This window comes from Pseudorca crassidens, chromosome 3, assembly GCF_039906515.1.
Source record: "Pseudorca crassidens isolate mPseCra1 chromosome 3, mPseCra1.hap1, whole genome shotgun sequence".
Classification (NCBI taxonomy): Eukaryota; Metazoa; Chordata; class Mammalia; order Artiodactyla; family Delphinidae; genus Pseudorca; species Pseudorca crassidens.
Genome location: NC_090298.1, coordinates 153,611,639 through 153,632,174, shown reverse-complemented (window position 1 = coordinate 153,632,174; position 20,536 = coordinate 153,611,639). Strand labels below are relative to the sequence as shown.

Below are 20,536 nucleotides of genomic sequence, written 5' to 3'. Positions count from 1 at the left end.
TCACCCTGATAGCAAAACCAGACAAAGATGTCACAAAGAAAGAAAACTAAAAAAAATTAAAAATATTTTTTAAAAAAAGAAAAAAGGGGCTTCCTTGGTGGCACAGTGGTTGAGTCCGCCTGCCGATGCAGGGGACACTGGTTTTTGCCCCGGTCCGGGAAGATCCCACATGCTGTGGAGCGGCTGGGCCCGTGAGCCGTGGCCACTGAGCCTGCACGTCCGGAGCCTGTGCTCCGCAATGGGAGAGGCCACAACAGTGAGAGGCCCGAGTACCGTAAAAAAAAAAAAAAGAAAGAAAGAAAGAAAACTACAGGCCAGTATCACTGATGAACATAGATGCAAAAATCCTCAACAAAATACTAGCAAACAGAATCCAACAGCACATTAAAAGGATCATACAACATGATCAAGTGGGGTTTATTCCAGGAATGCAAGGATTCTTCAAAATACGCAAATCAATCAACGTGATACACCATATTAACAAATTGAAGGAGAAAAACCATATGATCATCTCAATAGATGCAGAGAAAGAACTTGACAAAATTCAGCACCCATTATGATAAAAACACTGCAGAAAGTAGGCATAGAGGGAACTTTCCTCAACATAATAAAGGCCATATATGACAAACCCACAGCCACCATCGTCCTCAATGGTGAAACACTGAAAGCATTTCCACTAAGATCAGAAACAAGACAAGGTTGCCCACTCTCACCCCTCTTACTCAACATAGTTTTGGAAGTTTTAGCCACAGCAATCAGAGAAGAAAAGGAAATAAAAGGAATCCAAATGAGAAAAGAAGAAGTAAAGCTGTCAGTGTTTGCAAATGACATGATACTATACATAGAGAGTCCTAAAGATGCTACCAGAAAACTACTAGAGCTAATCAATGAATTTGGTTAAGTAGCAGGATACAAAATTAATGCACAGAAATGTCTGGCATTCCTGTACACTAATGATGAAAAATCTGAAAGTGAAATTAAGAAAACACTCCCATTTACCATGGCAACAAAAAGAATAAAATATCTAGGAATAAACCTACTTAAGGAGACAAAAGACCTGTATGCAGAAAATTATAAGACACTGATGAAAGAAATTAAAGATGATACAAATAGATGGAGTGATATACCATGTTCTTGGATTGGAAGAATCAACATTGTGAAAATGACTCTACTACCCAAAGCAATCTACAGATTCAATGCAATCCCTATCAAACTATCACTGGCATTTTTCACAGAACTGGAACAAAAAATTTCACAGGTTGTATGGAAACACAAAACACCCCGAATAGCCAAAGCAATCTGGAGAACAAAAAATGGAGCTGGAGGAATCAGGCTCCCTGACTTCAGACTATACTAGAAAACTACAGTAATCAAGACAGTATGGTACTGGCACAAAAACAGAAATATAGATCAATGGAACAGGATAGAAAGCCCAGAGATAAACCCATGCACATATGGTCACCTTATCTTTGATAAAGGAGGCAAGAATATACAGTGGAGAAAAGACAGCCTCTTCAATAAGTGGTGCTGGGAAAACTGGACAGGTACATGTAAAAGTATGGGATTAGAACACTCCCTAACACCATACACAGAAATAGCTCAAAATGGATTAAAGAGCTAAATATAAGACCAGAAACTATCAAACTCTTAGAGGAACACATAGGCAGAACACTCTATGACATAAATCACAGCAAGATCCTTTTTGACCCACCTCCTACAGAAATGGAAATAAAAACAAAAATAAACAAATGGGACCTAATGAAACTTCAAACCTTTTGTACAGCAAAGGATCCATAAACAAGACAACCCTCAGAATGGGAGAAAATATTTGCAAATGAAGCAACTGACAAAGGATTAATCTCCAAAATTTACAAGCAGCTCATGTAACTCAATCACAAAAAAACAAACAACCCAATCCAAAAATGGGCAGAAGACCTAAATAGACATTTCTCCAAAGAAGATATACAGATTGCCAACAAACACATGAAAGAATGCTCAACATCATTAATCGTTAGAGAAATGCAAATCAAAACTACAATGAGATATCATCTCACACCGGTCAGAATGGCCATCATCAAAAGATCTAGAAACAATAAATGCTGGAGAGGGTGTGGAGAAAAGGGAACACTCTTGCACTGCTGGTGGGAATGTAAATTGATACAGCCACTATGGAAAACAGTTGGAGTTTCCTTAAAAAACTACAAATAGAACTACCATACAACCCAGCAATCCCACTACTGGGCATATACCCTGAGGAAACCATAATTCAAAAGAGTCATGTACCAAAATGTTCATTGCAGCTCTATTTACAATAGCCAGGACATGGAAGGAACGTAATTGTCCACAACAGATGAATGGGTAAAGAAGATGCGGCACATATATACGATGGAATATTATTCAGCCATAAAAGGAAACAAAATTGAGTTATTTGTAGTGAGGCAGATGGACCTAGAGTCTGTCATACAGAGTGAAGTAAGTCAGAAAGAGAAAAACAAATACTGTATGGTAACACATAAATATGGAATCAAAAAAAAAATGGTTTTCAAGAACCTAGGGCCAGGATTGGAATAAAGACGCAGACGTAGAGAATGGACTTGAGGACACAGGGAGGGGGAAGAGTAAGCTGGGACGAAGTGATAGTGGCATGGGCATATGTACACTACCAAATGTATAATAGCTAGCGGGAAGCAGCTGCATAGCACAGGGAGATCAGCTCGGTGGTTTATGACCACCTAGAGGGGTGGGATAGGGAGGGTGGGAGGGAGATGCAAGGGGGAGGAGATGTGTGGATATATGTATATGTATAGCTGATTCACTTTGTTATAAAGCAGAAACTAACACACCGTTGTAAAGCAATTATACTCCAATAAAGATGTTAGAAAGAAAAAAAGAGAATCCTCATCTCTCACCCTAGAGGAGCCACGAACTAGAGGTGCTCTGCGTCAAGAGGTGACCTTGTACTGAGCCAGATATGACACCTAGGAAGTTGAGAAAGGATGCCTTCCACTGCTACTAGTCTCCCAGAATTCAACCTTTAGTTTTGGGCCATGTGGTTTAGGGTGACCAATCATCTGGGTGTTCCCAAGACCATCCCAGTTCTAGCCCTGAAAGTCCTGCATCTGGGAAACCCTATCTATGGATGTGTTCCCTCTTCACCCTCTACCAAATCTCCCTGAGGCCAGCTGCCATTCTACATCTCTAAATGTTCATTTTTTTAAGAAACATCAAGGCTTTACTATGTGGCAAGACTTTACCACAGTAAGACTATACCAGGTATAAAGGATATCAAGGCAAAAAAAATCCAAATCTCCAAACAGGTACCATCTGCCTGCTGTATCATCCTTTCAAACTGATAGCCATCTTTTCAAACACCATCCAGGCCTAAGACCTCCCACCTGCCATCATGCTCTGTAAATACCAGGTCCCATCTGCCCAGCTCTTCTTCCTCTTGCTGGTTGCTCTAATAACTGCCTTGTGTCCACCTGCTGTTCCCATATGGTCTGGTCTATTCACCCAGTGATTGAACTCCTAATCCCACCCTGAAAAGTTGATAAAAAGAAGCCACTTGTCTCACTAGCCTACCTAGCTAAGTGGGAAACTAGAAGTGGCTAAAAGCCTCATGCCTCAGGAGAGCTGTTGAGTCAATGATATGTTTTCTCAAGTTCTAGACCATAGATCCTCAAGTAGAACAATAGAAAAATGGTTATCAGGGGATCTCTGTTTTAAAATATAATCGGGAATTCTGAAAGTCTTTTTTTCTCATACTCAGTACTTTCATTTCTCTGCCCCCTTAGGTCTATGCTTGGGCATTTTTTTCCTTGACATGATGTAGCACTTGGACTGAATAGTAGGCCCTTGTAACTACTTCGCATAACTGCTTTTCACAAAGAATATATTTCTGAATATATTGGTATCAGCTCAGCTACTTATTACCTCTGCTACTTTATGGATGTCACTTCATCTTTCAGGACCCCAGTTTATACAACATTAATGGGATGGTAATATCCTAACAAAATAACTAACATATATTAATATGAATGTCATGGATACCTGTTGCTTTTGCCTATCCTATACACATCCCTTTACCTTCTGTCAAGTAACAGGACCTGTCTTTCAAGTGAGAAAGTCATTACAAGTAGTCTGGACTGAGTTTGTGCCACCATGATACACTTCTTCCCAGCATTTAACTCCCTTTTCTCACCTACACTACCCTGATATTCTTTATGGAATATGCATCTCCCCATTCTTAGTCATGTCCTAGCTGAATAAGTAAGCTACTTTTGGCTTAATGCAATTGACACATTCCATCCTCCAGGCCATAGGAGGCGGCATGTGACCCAGTGCCAGCCATTAAGAGAGGGGATGGGGCTTCCCTGGTGGCACAGTGGTTAAGAATTTGCCTTTCAATGCAGGGGACACAGGTTCGATCCCTGGTCCGGGAAGATCCCACATGCCGCGGAGCAACTAAGCCCGTGCGCCACAACTACTGAGCGTGCGCTCTAGAGCCTGCAAGCCGTAACTACTGAAGCCCGCGTGCCTAGAGCCAGTGCTCCGCAGCAAGAGAAGCCACTGCAATGAGAAGCCCATACACTACAACGAAGAGTGGCCGCCGCTTGCCGCAACTAGAGAAAGCCCGCACGCAGCAACAAAGACCCAACGCAGCCAAAAATAATAAATAAATAAAATAAATTTTTTTAAAAAAAGAGAGGGGATGAATGTCAGAAACTGTGTTGGAGCATTGAAAGAGTACTCTCAACTTGAATCACACGGTGTGAGAAATAAAATCAGTTTGATCCTGTGAAGAGAGAACCTCCACTTGCCAGGGCCATGTATAGAGCCCGATAATGAAGTCAACAATATAGGATACAGAGTGAAGAGATGGGGAGAAATCTGATCCCTGACATTGTTTGTGGATTGAACCCCACCTGAAATCAAATCTGTATGAGCCATTAGATTTCCTTTATTGTTTCTAATAGTTTGAAATGAACTCTCTGTCTCTTGCAAACAAAAGACATTTGAACCAGCATGAGACCCAGGCCTAGCCAATTAGAGCACGTCCATCCCTCAGATTACAGTAATTAGGGTTCAAGGGTGCACAGAGAAGCCAAGGCAGGAGCTCCCCAGGAACGTTCAGCCAGTGCTCTTAGAGAGAGATGTTTCTAGGAAAGAACCAATCTCACAAATGAGTCTCTCTTTATAATCACATTTTTGAATTATGGAATCTAGCAGCGCCAAATCCAGGTCTAGCCTTGATTTTTAGTCACGTAAAACATATTCCTTTTGCTTAACAAACCTGAATTGTGTTTCTGCTACTTATAACCAAAAAGGTCTTGACTAGACCCTTTATGCTAGATTCTTTGGTAACATTTTTATGTACATGAGAAACCATAATTATCCCCATTTCATAGATGAAGGAAGTGTGATTCAGAGAAGTTAAGTGAATTGTTCAAGGTCACACACCAGGTAACAGAGTTCCTGAAGTCAAAACTTTGTTGTTGGGCTTCCCCGGTGGCGCAATGGTTGAGAGTCCGCCTGCCATTGCAGGGGACACGGGTTCATGCCCCGGTCCAGGAAGACCCCACATGCTGCGGAGCGGCTGGGACCGTGAGCCATGGCCGCTGAGCCTGCGCGTCCGGAGCCTGTGCTCCGCAACGGGAGAGGCCACAACAGTGAGAGGCCCGCGTACCGGAAAAAAAAAAAAAAAAAAACGTTGTTGTTAATAATTGTGTTAAATGGTTTCCAGATGCTTTCATGAACTTGTTCACAATTCTTGGATTCTGATTTAGCAGCTAAGCTCTATGTAACAAAATGGAATGGGGCAGTCTTGATGGATGACCTCACTGGCATGTCCTCAGAAAACATTTCGTCAACAGTTTACTCTGCTAACTTCTCAACAAAACTCCTAGTACCTGTGGATTCTGCTTGTCACAGGCAAATTCAAGGAGTTCAGTATGACTCATTTCCCTACAAAACCAAGGGTGCCTCCCAGGTGGACGTTTATCACCTGGTTTAAAGGAATGCATGATATTGGTACCTAAAAGCAGAGTCAGCAACATTTACATTCCGTTGCTTATAAACAAAATAAAAAGCAGGCAGTTTAAGGCTGTAAACGGCAGCATCTTCTAGTGTTTAATTGTTGTTGGTAGTGGTTCTATTGGTGCAGTAGTGCTAGTATCTTGAAAACAGACATTTAAATCCAAGCAGGAAGAATTCTATTAAGAAAACAATAAACAAACAAAAGCCAGCCTCAATAAAACCACCTAAACATTAAGTCCCCCCCATCCCATTCCATGGTACCTTATGAAATCATGCTCCATCAGTCTTTCCCTCCTTTGCAGAATAAAGAAAAACCCTAGTGGAGTGTGAGTTTGGTTGCACATTTTTCTTGTACTCTCTAGTTACTACTGCTCAGACACTAGACAGCATTTAGGGCTGGCCCTTATTAATTCAAAACTTTCAGATGGATTCATCTCTTCTGGCTCAAAGGGGAGAGTAAGGGTTTAGTATGAGCAATTGGACTCAGTCTTGACTCTCAGCCTCTGCAAATGGGCACATTTATAGAACTCTGTATTAGTGTATTCGTCCCCTATGGCTGTCATAACAAATTACCACACACTTAAAACAACAAAAATGTATTCTCTTACAGTTTGGAGGTCAGAAGTCAAAATGAGTTTTAAGAGACAAATATCAAGGTGTTGGGAAACTTGTTTCTTCTAGAGGCTCCAGGGGAGAATGTGCTCCTTGTCTCTTCCAGATTCTAAAGGCTGCAACATTCCTTGGCTCCTGGTGTCATCGCTTCAATATCTGCTCCATTGTGACATAGCCTTCTTCCACCTCTGATCTTCTTGCCTCCCTCTTATAAAGACCATGGTGATTACCTTTAGGGCCCACAGGATAATCCAAGATAATCTTCCCATCTCAAGACCCTTAAATTAATCACATGTCCAAAATTTCTTTGCAATATTGGTGACATTCATGGGTTCTGGGGACTGGGAGGTAAACATCTTTGGGGGACCATAATTCAGCCCACCATAATTTGGAAACGTGAATTACCACTGAACACCAGGATAGAGAGGCAAAATCTAATATAGGAATTTTTAAATAATCAGATGAACGAAATCCTAGGCAGCTTTCTAAACAGAGTGGAACAGGTGGATAAAAAACAGCCATGCACCATCCTTTGTAGAAATAGTCTAATTTACTACACGGTACAAGTAGCCTAGATCTAGGAAAGCCACACCAAAAATTTTTTTTAAAAAAGGTTGTAGCCGATCTACCACTTACCAGCTCTGTGAGACCTTATATGAATTACTCAATCTCTCTAAACCTGTTGTACTCTGTGAAGTGGGGAATACTTACCCACCTCATAGTGCTGTTGTAAGTATAAAATTTCCATGTAAAACATCAGATCAATGCAAGGAATGTAGCAAGTAACCTATACATGTTAACTATTTGTATAATGTTAATGATAATGATAACAATAATAAATTCTGATTTTTAAACTTGTGAAATACTTGACTATATTGGCCAGGAAGGTTTGCAGTTTCATAAGGTTTTTTTAAAGCAAGATTAGAAAACAATTTTTCTCAGAGAACATCATAATTTTTAGAAGCAAAGGGGATCATTTTTGCCTAAGGTCTGTCTCTAGCAAACAAGAAGAAAGTATTGATCCTCAACTTGTTATGCAACCCTTCCCGTGTGCTTTACAGCAGAAGATTAAAAAGACTAAGGTGTGTTCTTCATCCTCAAGAGCCTTGCACTGTAGTTAATGTTGACAAGACTAACTTATTTAAAACAGAGCAAAATAAGAGACAATATCGAGTTGAGTCTGAATTACACGGAATGGATTATAAATGCAATAAAATCCCAGAAGAAAATCAGATTAGTATGGGAGAGAGTGGTCAGGCAAGAGAGCAGGCATAAACTAGAACTTGAAGGGTGAGTAATATTTGGATAGCCAGGAAGAGGGCATTGTAAGACATGGAAAATGGAAAGAACAGAGAAGCAAAGGCTAGGGGCCAAAGAGAGTTCAATCATTGTAGCCTGGCACCACGCCTATGAATGTTAAAAACTAATAATGTAAGGACCCAAGTGCTGGAAATTAAAAAAAAGAAAGAAAGAAAGAAAGAAATACGTGGCAGTGGTTATGAGTAGGAACTTGGGAGTCAAAATATTTGGATTTTGGTTCATGTCTTCACCACTTGCTAGCTTTGGGACCTTCAACAATTCCTGTAACTTCTCTGGTCCTCAACTTTCGCACCTATTTAACAAACTTGATAATATCTACCTCATAGCATTGCTTCAAAATTAAAGATAATGAATGTGAAATGTTAACACAATGCCCGGTATATATTAATCATTCAATCAGTGACATCTATAATAGCTGTAATAGTGACAGTAGTAGTAGAATAATCCTGCTTGACTGTAGAATCATAGATGTTCAAACATAGAACAAACTCCAGAGATTTTTTTATCCGGGGCCCCTCATTTAAGAGGGAAGATAACTGAAGTGTGGAGAGATGAGATGACACTCAGCCTCTCATTGGCAAACTCAGAATCCACTATTCTTCCTTCCACACCTGTCAGATTCAACATTCCTATTCCGAAATAACTAGTGGTTGGTGCTCTTGAATATGCAAAATTAGTGCTGATTTAGGAACCCTTTTTAAAGGACTGCTGAGTGTTAGCTGCCTTCAGTCAGAGGGAGAATACGAGAAAGCCAAATTCTACAAAGAGAAGTTTTCAACCCTCCTATAACCACTCCACCAAGAGTAGAAGCTGAACAAGGACACTTTGGGCTTAAATTCATTTGCCTGTTCTTCCTCCAGTCAACCTTTTAACCGACCTTTGCTAGAAAAATTCCACCTCGGTCTCCTGGAGTTTAAACCAAGGCCATTAAACATCTCTCGTATATGTTGGAGGGTTTTTTTTTAATGCTCTGGAATTTCTCAGCCCTGGAAATATATGCAAAAATAATTTCACAAAGCACTTGGTGTGATTTCTAACAAAAAACATTCTCAAATGCAGATTATTCAAAGACCTGGTGCAGTGAGCCGTGAGCAAACCATGCTCTTATACTGTCCCCTTCTGGTTGATGGCCAAAGGGGACAGACTGTATGGTTTAAGAAACTAGCTCAATTTCATTTTAAATAAAATCCCTCTCTTTTGTAATCACCTTGCCCTAGCCTTGTTGATAGGCAGCTGTAGGTAATTTACTTGCTAGAAATAGTTATATCAGCTGAATAACTCATTAATGTTAAAGTGAAGACAGCTTTTGTGCTTTGGAAGAGCAATAAGTAGGGAAAAATTACTCAGCTGTCTTAGCATCAGGCAGGAGCACTGAAGCAGAGAAGAAACAGAACTTGCTTCTTGGTTGCTGAGAATGGATGGTATGAAATTTCTTCAGATGCCAAGTTTAGCCAAATCACAGGAGGATTCCATTAAACATAAGGTAAGCAGCAGGAATATCCACCTGAGCTTTCTTTTTTGATGAGACAGAGGCAAGGAAAGGCCAATTTCTACAATAATGTGGCTAAATAGAGATCAATTTGAGGAATGAATCCTGGCCTCTGAATATCTTCCTAGAACATGAAAAGAAGACTTGAGAGAGGATTTAGGCAGGTATAATTCCTCTTATGCAGATACAGTCTGTTAGTTATGATAAGCTATGCCATAGTGACAAACAACCATAAAATCTCAGAAAGTTTATTTCTCACTCACATAAAATCCACAGGGCTAAGGCACATTGTCCTTATCACACTGTATAGTAATTGCCCATTTATTTACTTACCATAGCAGACTGCATGGACAGGCCACTCAAGATAGCTATTCCTCTTGCTCTCTGTACATTCTGTACATTCCCTGCTTAACCTACACCTACTCACATGACTATCCAATCCTCTTTATTATAGGGCTTAATCAGTAACTCCCTACATGCTTGCCCCCTGCCCCAGCTTCTGGTTTCCCTGGTAACTGATAAGCCAAACTGACATCAATTCCCCCTATAACTAGTAGCCTCCTTCTCACCCCCCTTCCCCCATCCCCAGTAGCGAAGACTGTTGCCATGTCCTGTCCACCAGCTGCTGTATACAGTGGGTTGTCACTCCAGGACTTTGCTTCAGACTTGTAAGATTCCCTATACAGTAAACAACTGATGTCTCTGTCACTGTCTCTGGGCTCTTTCCTTAGTCTCTCAGCTGAGCAATTACAAGGCTTGCAGGCCCGCGGGATGCAGCCCAACAAGACCATGAACTATCTTCAGGGAGGAACTATGTCTATTCAGGTCTATGCTATATCCCCAATACTTAGCACAATACCTGACATGTAGGTACTCAAGGAATATTTGTTGAATAATGAAAGAATGAAGGGAGAGATGAATGAATGAATCAAACTAAATACCTCTGGGCATCATTTCCAGGAGCTCTGACTTCTCTTTTCGCCCTCTCCATACTTTAGGTACAGACCTAAAGCAAATGCCCATTTTACATTGGGGTAGCATTACTGTGTTCCCCTAGGCCTCTGTCATGGTATCATTCCCATGTAATTGTGCGATGTCTTTTAAAGGTCTTCTTGGTGGGCCCTTGACACACTGGGGATGTGAGTCAACAAGGGTGGGAAGTAAATATTCTTAGCAACCAATCTTTGTAATGCTTGCATTAAGGAGAGGGTGATGGATAGAGCACACAGCCCACTGGAGCCCTTACAGATGGGCTGCTTGGGGAGCCAGTTCACAAAATGGTGCCAGCACAAAGCACTAAAAATTAAAAAGACAGGGTTTCCCTGGTGTCGCAGTGGTTGAGAGTACGCCTGCCGATGCAGGGGACGCGGGTTCGTGCCCCGGTCCGGGAGGATCCCACATGCCGCGAAGCGGCTGGGCCCATGAGCCGTGGCCGCTGAGCCTGCGCATCCGGAGCCTGTGTTCCGCAACGGGAGAGGCCACAGCAGTGAGAGGCCCGCGTACCGCAAAAAAAAAAACAAAAAAACAATGCAAGACCCAATGAGATCACAGGGAGAAAGAAAAGGGGGGAAATATCCTAGATAGGAGGAAGATAGGAGAAGAAAATGGCACCTTAAGACGTGATTCTCATCAAAACAAAACATATCCATACGTCTTACCAGCAGTGTAGAAGACCCCAGGAGATTCTTTTCCTTTTGCTTTTCTCTTTTCTTTCCATAGCGTTTCACCATTTTTCACTGACCAAATACTAACTGAAGTAATACTGTGACCAACTATCTTGAATCCCCATCCCTAAAGATCTTACCATTTCTACCTGTTTTTTAGCAAAGACCCTTTTAACCATTACACATTGATGGATACCAAGCTGGCAGCTTTGGCTCTCTAAGTTTCTCAATTCTTTATGTATTTATTGGAGAATTTATAGATTATTATTTTGCACCTAAGGCAAGATAGGGAGTGTGTTTGAAATCACAAAAGGTGCTGGGACATAAAATCTCTGAACCATAAATCCTGCAGTTTAACAAGAATTGCACCCAGGGGTACTGGGTCTGTCTGTATATGAGGTTTTGGATAAAGATCCAGATCTATCGATCATAGCCCCGTTCTTTGTACTTAGAGATTGAGGATCAACTTACAATTTGTGCTGAAACACAGAGCTATTAGCCCAAATTCCTTTCTCCTTCCTGGCCCCCCATGTGCCTGATAGTGCGTCTCCCAGAGAAGGTGCAGTTCCCCACCACCACCCTGTGGTTAGAGGGAGAACTGCACTGTCATTGGGGCTTATATTTGCGTGACCTTTTGCATACTCACATTAGGCAATGATGACTATTTCTGGACTGCAAAATACTAACTGAAGAACAGATAGATTATATAGTGTGCCTTCTAAGTGGTATGTTGCTATGGTTTCCCACTGAAAGAACAGAATTCTCACCATTAGGTTATCTGAAATCTGCAGGATTGCTCCAAAATGTTTCCGCAGAGCAATGGAATGTCCTTTGAACACAACTCCATCTGTATGATCAAATGCAGTCTCAGACTAGCAGGGAACACGATGTGTTTTTTGAAGAATGTCTTCATTGAATGCAGTAGGATTTGCAGGACATGTATAAGGCTAAAACAGGCATTGACCTCTGTTGATAAGGCACCTTTCCTGTATTTATTAACTATATCCCTTATGCCAAAAAGTTACTCAATATGAACCACCTAGGCATGCAAATGGGATGCTTTAAACTCTTCAAAAGCTTCCCACTGCTCTTAAGATAAAATCCAAATCCTTTCGCATGGCCTGTGTTCCTTGTATGGTCAAACTCCGGACTACTTCTCTATCCTCACCTTACCCCACTCTTTCCCCCCAATTCACAATCTGCTACACTTACCTTTTTTTACATCCTTCAAAGCGTCCTCTAAAACGCCAAGCTTTTCCCTGCAGTAGGGTCTATACACACACTATTTCTCTTGCTTGGAATGCTTTTCCCCCATTCCTGGCCTGCCTTAATTCTTACAAATCCTCCAGTTCTCAAATTAATACCACATCCTGAGATACCCATCACCCCAATTTAAATTAAGTTCCCATTTATACTCCCTGACAGGACTCTGCACTATTTCACAGCACACATCAAAATTTGAAATTAATTGTATATTCCTGTGATTGTTTAATATATATCCCCTCCACTAAAATAAAGTCTTGAAGTCATGGATTATGTCTTTTTGGTCTACTATATCCCCAGCACTTATTACAGAACTTGGCATATGGTAGGCATTCAATACTGAATGAATGAATCAGCCCACTGACTTCAATCCCCATTTACTTAGTAATTAGGAGGGAATTCAATGATCCATTGAATGAGTATTAAAACTGGGGAAAATGCAAAGAAATCTTGCCCTCAAGTAGCTTATGAATACAGTAAGGGGAAATACAACAGGGGAGACAAATAGGCATATATAAATGAAACAGCAATTTACATGGGACGTTTCTTGTCTCCTGGAACCCTAATGACAATCACGGTCAATTAATGCCCATACATTGCACACCTCTGAAGGAATTGCTATCCAGTCCAGTAGCAGTCCTTAGGTCATCACGTAACCCCACCCAGGATAAAAGAAGCCCAGAGATTCAATAAGGAAGAGAGAGTATATTTTGAAGGGTGTTTGTGAAAACAGAGTGCTCTGAAACATACGCCCTCTCTCTCCTCAAGCTCCGCGAAGGGTCAGCAGGAGAATCCTTCAGGGAGATTGGGGGGAAATAAATCCAGAGTGTTGGGGTGGGAAGGGCAGGTGGGCACACAGAATGGTTGGTGAGCCAGAGCCATCTTGAGAGAACTCCTGCTTCACGATAAAGGGAACACCAGGAGCGCACTGCCAGTGGGCAGAAGTCAAGGGAATGTCAGTATCCTAAGAGGGCAGCACTTGTTCCTCATGGGGTGCCCAAAGAGTCCTTACAAGTGCCCCATGGTAGGAAGAGCCAGCAGGTTACCCTTGTCATGAAACAAAGCACCAGAAATCAAATTGACCAGCATCAGAGAAGTAACACTTGGCCCTTTCTCTGTAAGTTCAGCGCGTGCGTGCACGTTTGCACACACACACACACACATCCACATACACTCGTACACGCTCTGTGCTCAACTCTAGAAGAGCCATAAGCAGCAGAGTGAATGGAAGGACCAGGTGGAGCAAGCACAACCAAAGAATGAACTATGTTGCCCTTTCCCAGTGGTAGACTAGGGATTCAGCGGTCAGGCCTGCAGGGAAGAGGTTGCTTAGACAGAAACCCTGACTTAGATGAGTGATTAACGTTTCGATTTGGGTTGCACACAAATTCATAATATCTGATAATGAGACTGTTCAAATACCTGAAAGTGTCTGAGATTTGGCGAAGAAATCCTCTCAATTGGGGAAGGTGATCCAAAGAGTCTAGTTGAAGGCAGTGCTTGGAAAATAATGAAGCTGGTTCCTGATTGTACCTTCTCAAGTCCAGTCTCTCCAACAAACCATCTACATAAAACAAAAAACGTTAAGTTCAATGAGAAGAGGAAAAATAAAGTACAATAAGATATCTGAGTTGTTGTAATTAGCTCAAACCCTTCTCTGCTTAGAAAAATAACTTACAACCAGTGTTCTAGGAATATTAGGAATAAAAGAATCATACTTGTACTATTACATATGCAAAATATATTCAAATTTTCCCTTCATTCAGAAAAAATTATTCATGAAAAAGATAAATTTCTCATCAACTCTCAGGAAAATTGTGCATCCTGCAACTGTGGATAATTCGATAATTTTTGTGAATATACAATGACACATCTGAACATGTTGCCCTATGCAAAGAACTTCAAAGAACAAATGCCTCTCACTCATCACCACCCTAGGTGGTTGGTAGAGAAAATATCCTCCCATTTTAGCAGCAAAGAATGTCATACCAAAACAGGGGTCTGCAAATTATGACCCACCAGGTAAATTCATCCCACCACCTGTTTTGGTATGGCCCACGAGCTAAGAATGGTTTTTACATTTTTAATTCATTGAAAAAAAATCAAAGAAGAATAATATATATTTCACAACACATGAAAATAATATGAAATTCAAATTTCACTATTCATAAATAAAGTTTTATTGAAACATAGCCAATGCTCATTCATTTACATATTGCTTATAGCTGCTTCCATGCTACAGTAACAGAAATGAATAGTTGTGGCAGAGATTGTATGGCTGGCAAAGCTTAAAATATTTACTATTTTCCCATTAAGATAAAAGTGTGCTGATCCCTGCTCTAAAAGGTTAAATGGCATCTAATTCCACATGCTTAGTTAGCTGAAAAAAAGTCATAAGACCACTGATTCAGAACATAATCATTTCATCATATTTCCTATATAATAACAATAAATATTGGTAGTCTTTATATGTTTTTATTTTCCCCATCTATTGGGCCACAACATTTTGGGGGGAAATAAAATCTCATAAAACTCATAAAACTTGGAATGCCCTTCCCCCATTCTTGGCCTGCCTTACTTAACTCTTACAAATCCTCCAGGTCTCAGATTAAATATTGCCTCCTGAGATACCCATCAGCCCCTGACAGGACCCTGCACTTCCAGCTCATAGCATTCATCAGTGGAGTGCTGTGAACTGGGCAGGACCTTAGCAATCATATAATCCAGGAGTCAGCAAACTTTCTGTAAAGGGACAAATACAGTTGTCCCTTGGTATCCATGGGGGATTGATTCCAGGAACCTCTGCAATACCAAAATCTGCTTATGCTCAAGTCCCTTACATAAAATGGTGTAGTATTTGTAAATAACCTACACACATCCTCCCAAATACTTTAAATCATCTCTAGATTACTTATAATACCTAATACAATGTAAATGCTATGTAAATAGTTGCCAGTATGCAGCAAATTCAAGTTTTGCTTTTTGGAAATTTCTGGAATTTTTTAAAAAAATACTTTCAATCTGTAGTTGGTTGAATTCATGAATGCAGAACCCATGGATATGAAGAGCTGACTACAGTAAACATTTTAGGCTTTTCAGACCATATAGTCTCTACAGCAACTACTCAGTTCTGCCACTGTAGCAAAAAAGCAGCTATTACAGACAATACCTAAATGAATGGGTATGGCTGTATTCCAATAAAACTTTACTTACAAAAAAAAGGAGCTGGCTAGATTTGGCCAGTGAACTGTAGTTTGCCAACACCTGATATAGTCCATACCCTCATCTTAGTGTCATTGGATTTCCCTCCACCCTGGAACTTATTACAGAACCTGACTTACAGCAGACATCTGATAAATTTTGATGAATAAATGAATAACGGCAAGCAAGAAGGAAAGAAGGGAACAATGCAAGGATCACAAGCAAATGTACTCACAGTCCTTGTCTTGAAAGTATTCAAAATATAATTAAGGAGACAAGCTATATACATGTGAAAATGCCTTGTATTACAAAGCAGGATGGTGAGTGACTTAGATATCAAGGACCATCTAAACTCAGAAGAAGACTTCATAGGTAAGGTCAGATTTGAGCTGATTATTGACATTTGTTGCTTGTTTGGATGTTTATTGTTGTTTTGGGGAGGGGAGGTTAGCATTAATCAAATTTGTACAAAGAAAATCACATGTGCAAAAACTCACTATTATAAAAACAAAACATAAATCGTTTTATAGAGCAAGAAATCCTTGAGAGATGCATATAAGCATTACCTAGTCATTTTTATTTTATTTATTTATTTATTTATTTTACTTTTGACTGCACCGCACCGCTTGTGGGATCTTAGTTCCCCAACCAGGGAGTGAACCTGTACCCTCGGCAGTGAAAGTGAGGAGTCTTAACCACTGGACCGCCGGGTCCTACCTAGTCATTTTAATTCTAAGATTTGAGTATGTTAGGTTTTCTTAATACATGGAATATTTTTGTTTGAAGCAACAGAATCCCAAAGTAGTACTTCCCTTAGGCCAGTGGTTTTCAATTTTTAGGTGCCCAAGAATCATCTAGAGAGATTTTAGGTATGCAGATTCCTGAGCCCTGCCTTAGACCTTCTGAACCAAAACCTCTAGGGTAGAACCAAAGGAATTTGAATCTTAAAACTTTCGCCCTCATGTAATTCCTCTGCAATTAGTCTGTGGAGGCTTTTGATGTCATGGAAATTGAACTTCTGTAGCTAATGGTAAAGATGTTATGACTCATGGGAAAGACTGTTCAATAGAGAGTAAATAAATGTCAGTACGTCAAACAGTATTGTTTTCTTGCTAATTTTTTCCAAGTGTATATTTTTTCCAGATGCTGATCACCTTACAAGATTTCAAGTTTTTAACTCAGAGATTGTGTTGTTTTATTTTGAAGCCATTTTTATAATCTTGAAAAATCAAACAGTTCCTTAAATATGCAGAATACCATGAATTCAGAGAGTCTCTTTATATTTGGTACCCCAAGTTGCTGACAAGGTCGACTAATGATCATTATCAATGAATTACCAATGGTTGCCAGATACCAACAGGGGGCACAGTATTTAAGAACTTAAAATTTTCATTCTCCGTACTGTCTAGCAAAATGTTCCCTATTGAAAGACATTTTCAACCATCATGTTGGCAAGCCTTGATCACTGAACTGAACTATATTATTAATACGTATGCCTGGCCAGAAGCTCATGAACAAAAAACTCTTCCGCCTTCTTTCCTAAAAAGACCCAATTCTTCATGCTTTAATGTGAAAAGACTTGGAGCCATAATGATAAAAGCTAACTGAGCATTTACTATGGACCAGACACCATAATAAGCACTTTAAATATCAGTATCCATTTGTTGTCATGACGGCCTGTGATGGAGGTTCCATTATCATCCTCATCTTACACATGAGAAAACAGGGTTAACATTCCCAGGTCACATTATATAACAGAGATGAGATCTGGACTTGAGATCATCTGACTCCAAATCCTGTGCTACATGTTTTCACCAAAGTTATGAGATCCTGGTGAACTGGAATGAGCACCGGGCTGAGATCCAAGAGATAAATGTTCTTGTCTCAGCTGTGACATGAAGTAACTGGGTAGATCTAACCGTGATATTTCCCCTCTTTGGGTTTCCAATTCCTCCTCTACAAAGAGTTGTAATTGGACTACTAGATGAATAATAAAATTGCTTCCAAGACTAATATACCATGATTTAAGAGCAGCCACTTTGCACAAAAAGAGGACTAGAAAGACAATGGGAGCCATCTGGATGTGAAAATGATGAATGGCAAAAGCTGTTGGAGGGGATAGTCTCAGATTAGCATTCCCTGCCACTGGGTCCACACACCACATTGCCAGTCTCCTGCAAATTGCCCGCAGCTGTGCTGATCTAGAGGCCATTTAGAGTGCAGAACCCTTAACAAATTGTTCAAGGTATTTAGTCTTGGGTTTCCCAGGAGCCCATCTAGCCCCATAAAATTAAATGTCTTGTGATTTGCCAACTTTGCTGTTAGAAGAGCAACAAAGTTTTTTATTGTTGTTGTTTGAACTCAATTATCACTTCGTTCTGGACAGAAAGGATGCTTTTGCAAATTCTTTCTTCAGTAGCTGACTGTGGAGGATTTTCACATCAGTCAAAAAAAAATGAAAACCATCCAAAGAAACAACCATTGTCGATGATGGGAGAAAAGCTATGGTATTCTCGTAATCTACGTGTCTGCTTCCAATTTATAGGGTCATGCTTCCATTACTCCTGCCCCCAATCCATAATGCTCTTCCCAATGCTTCTACAGATTATAGGAAATTATATTCTCATATTACTACTTATTCTTATTTCGAGATCCTACAGAAGCCTTATTCTTACTCATTCTAGCTTCCTATAGCTATTTTTTTCTCTGTCCAATGTTAACTGAATATCTCCCTAAGTATGTCTCCCACAGGGTCGTGTTGGACATAACAATGGAGGGTTCCGTCATGGCAGAGCAAACAGTTATAAATCTAACATTACACATCACTGTTCTTGAATTTCTCCCAGCCATCTTCACCACTGGAAATTTTGCAATGGCCATATTTTGCACTGGAGTCCTGGCCCTTTCATTATGTTGCTTGACCCTCTCCCCATCTCCCTGGTTCCTTAATCCCTTAAGATACCCTCTCAAAAATCATATTCCCATGATGTTTTTATGCATAAAAAGTAGTTTTTGATACTGCCCTCTCCTTCCAGACGATGCCCAGAGCCTATTTCTTCATACTAGCAAAGAACTCTGCCACTAGCGTGATTTATCAAAAAAATAACTTGGAGCTCCATCTGCTGTTTCCCAATCTTACTACAAATCTACTACTACTCAAATATAAGTGAGGGTCTATATGACCCAGTCTCACAACATTCAAAGAAGAAAAAAAGTAATTCTGATTCTGATTCTTCAAGTTATTTTTTAAAATAAACCTACTGCACCACATCTTAAAATTCTTCTCACATTTCTCTCCACCCCCAACTTTCATGGTAACTGCCCCAAATTGTTCTCCTCATTCTTCATTCTTCATTTTCTGGAAAAAAAAAATGTTTTAATTACCCAACATTCCTATCATCACAGACACTTCTGTTTTCTTGTTCCTCTCCTGAATTCTCTTTTGTACTAGCATTTTGGGTGGGCATTTTTGCACTTCGCAATACCTCTTAGCTCTTTCTGAAACAACTCCCTCCCCATCCCTGGTTCACTGACTGGTCTGATCAGCACAATAGATAAAAGGAGAGGAGGTAGCCGTGGGCAGGCACGAAATCTTCAGGTTCAGGTAAGGGGAAAGGAAAAAATGTGATACTCATGCATCATGAATTTTTGCCCCTTTTATAAATAAATTAAAATTTATTAACAAATGAAAACAAGACAACAAATGCAGCTGAATCGTGCGGTGACAATGGTCATGCCTGGAGTTCTTAGGACTTAAAAGAGATAACATGCCAGAAACAAATTAAAGTTCTTTTTGACACAGTAAAAGACTTGACTAAAAAGAGGTTTAACCTGAGAACTGTACCTGAAAAATGACAGCTGTGAATGGATTTGAATTCAACAACAGCTATTAAAGGGAACCAAAAACAACTATATGCTACAAATACAAAAGAATCTTTTGAATGGTGTATTTGTAGCTTTAGGCAATATTCAGGCAACAGAATAAAACAGGACCCAGTGTAATGAAATCCAGTCCAACTGAGTGTTGACAACAGAATGCAAATCGAGAGAGCTGCGGAATCAGTTAAGCTTCATTGATTGCAAACAACAGAAAAGATCCTAACTTAATCAAAGTATAATGTCATTATAAAAAAATGAAGGAATGGGGGCTTCCCTGGTGGCACAGTGGTTGAGAGTCTGCCTGCCGATGCAGGGGACACGGGTTCGTGCCCCGGTCTGGGAAGATCCCACGTGCCGCGGAGCGGCTGGGCCCGTGAGCCGTGGCCGCTGAGCCTGCGTGTCCGGAGCCTGTGCTCCGCAACGGAAGAAGCCACAACAGTGAGAGGCCCTCGTACCGCAAAAAAAAAATGAAGGAATGCACAGAATGGAGTAAAGAGTGTAATTCTGGCCATCTCACTTTCCTGCTGGAAATGCTTAAGTGGATTTCTTTTAACTGTAATTAAGATCAAGACCAAAGCATTAATAGTGCCTATACACTGTGCATGGCCTAGCCCTTCCTGCCTCTCCAGCAGTTTATTTCATCTCTCTCCCTTAATCTCTAAATTCTACTCACCCTGACCACCTCATGGTTTCGCTTTTACCATATTGTCCTATAGCCACAGGGCCTCTGCGCATATTCTTCCCTCTTAATAGATGCTTTTCCTCTTTCCACCCCTCCATCAACTAATTTTCATGTACTCATCTTGCAGGCAAAAGCTCAAACTGCACTTCTCAGGTAAGAGAGTTTGGGGTTGGATACATAAATGAAAATCCAAATAAAACAACAAAACAAGATTGTTAACTCCAGCAGAAAAGACTTTGTAAGAAAAGAAGAACAATTACTGTATACTTCATGACTAAGGCATGAATAATATTTACAGACAACAATCATATTGCCAAACAAACATTGAACTCTCTAACCAGAATTATGATATAACTGTTTTGGGTGGGAGAGGGGTCAGGAGAGTGATTA

At 40.4% G+C, this 20,536-nt stretch overlaps 1 long non-coding RNA gene across 3 annotated transcripts in view; it reads right to left on the bottom strand.

Moving 5' to 3' along the window:
* LOC137220895 (uncharacterized) overlaps positions 1-20,536 on the bottom strand; it is a 309,684-nt gene that overhangs the window by 241,037 nt on the left and 48,111 nt on the right. For all 3 annotated transcript variants that reach the window (XR_010941832.1, XR_010941833.1, XR_010941834.1), the window contains exon 2: positions 13,807-13,948. This is a non-coding gene — a long non-coding RNA (uncharacterized lncRNA). The remainder of the gene's footprint in view (positions 1-13,806; positions 13,949-20,536) is intronic.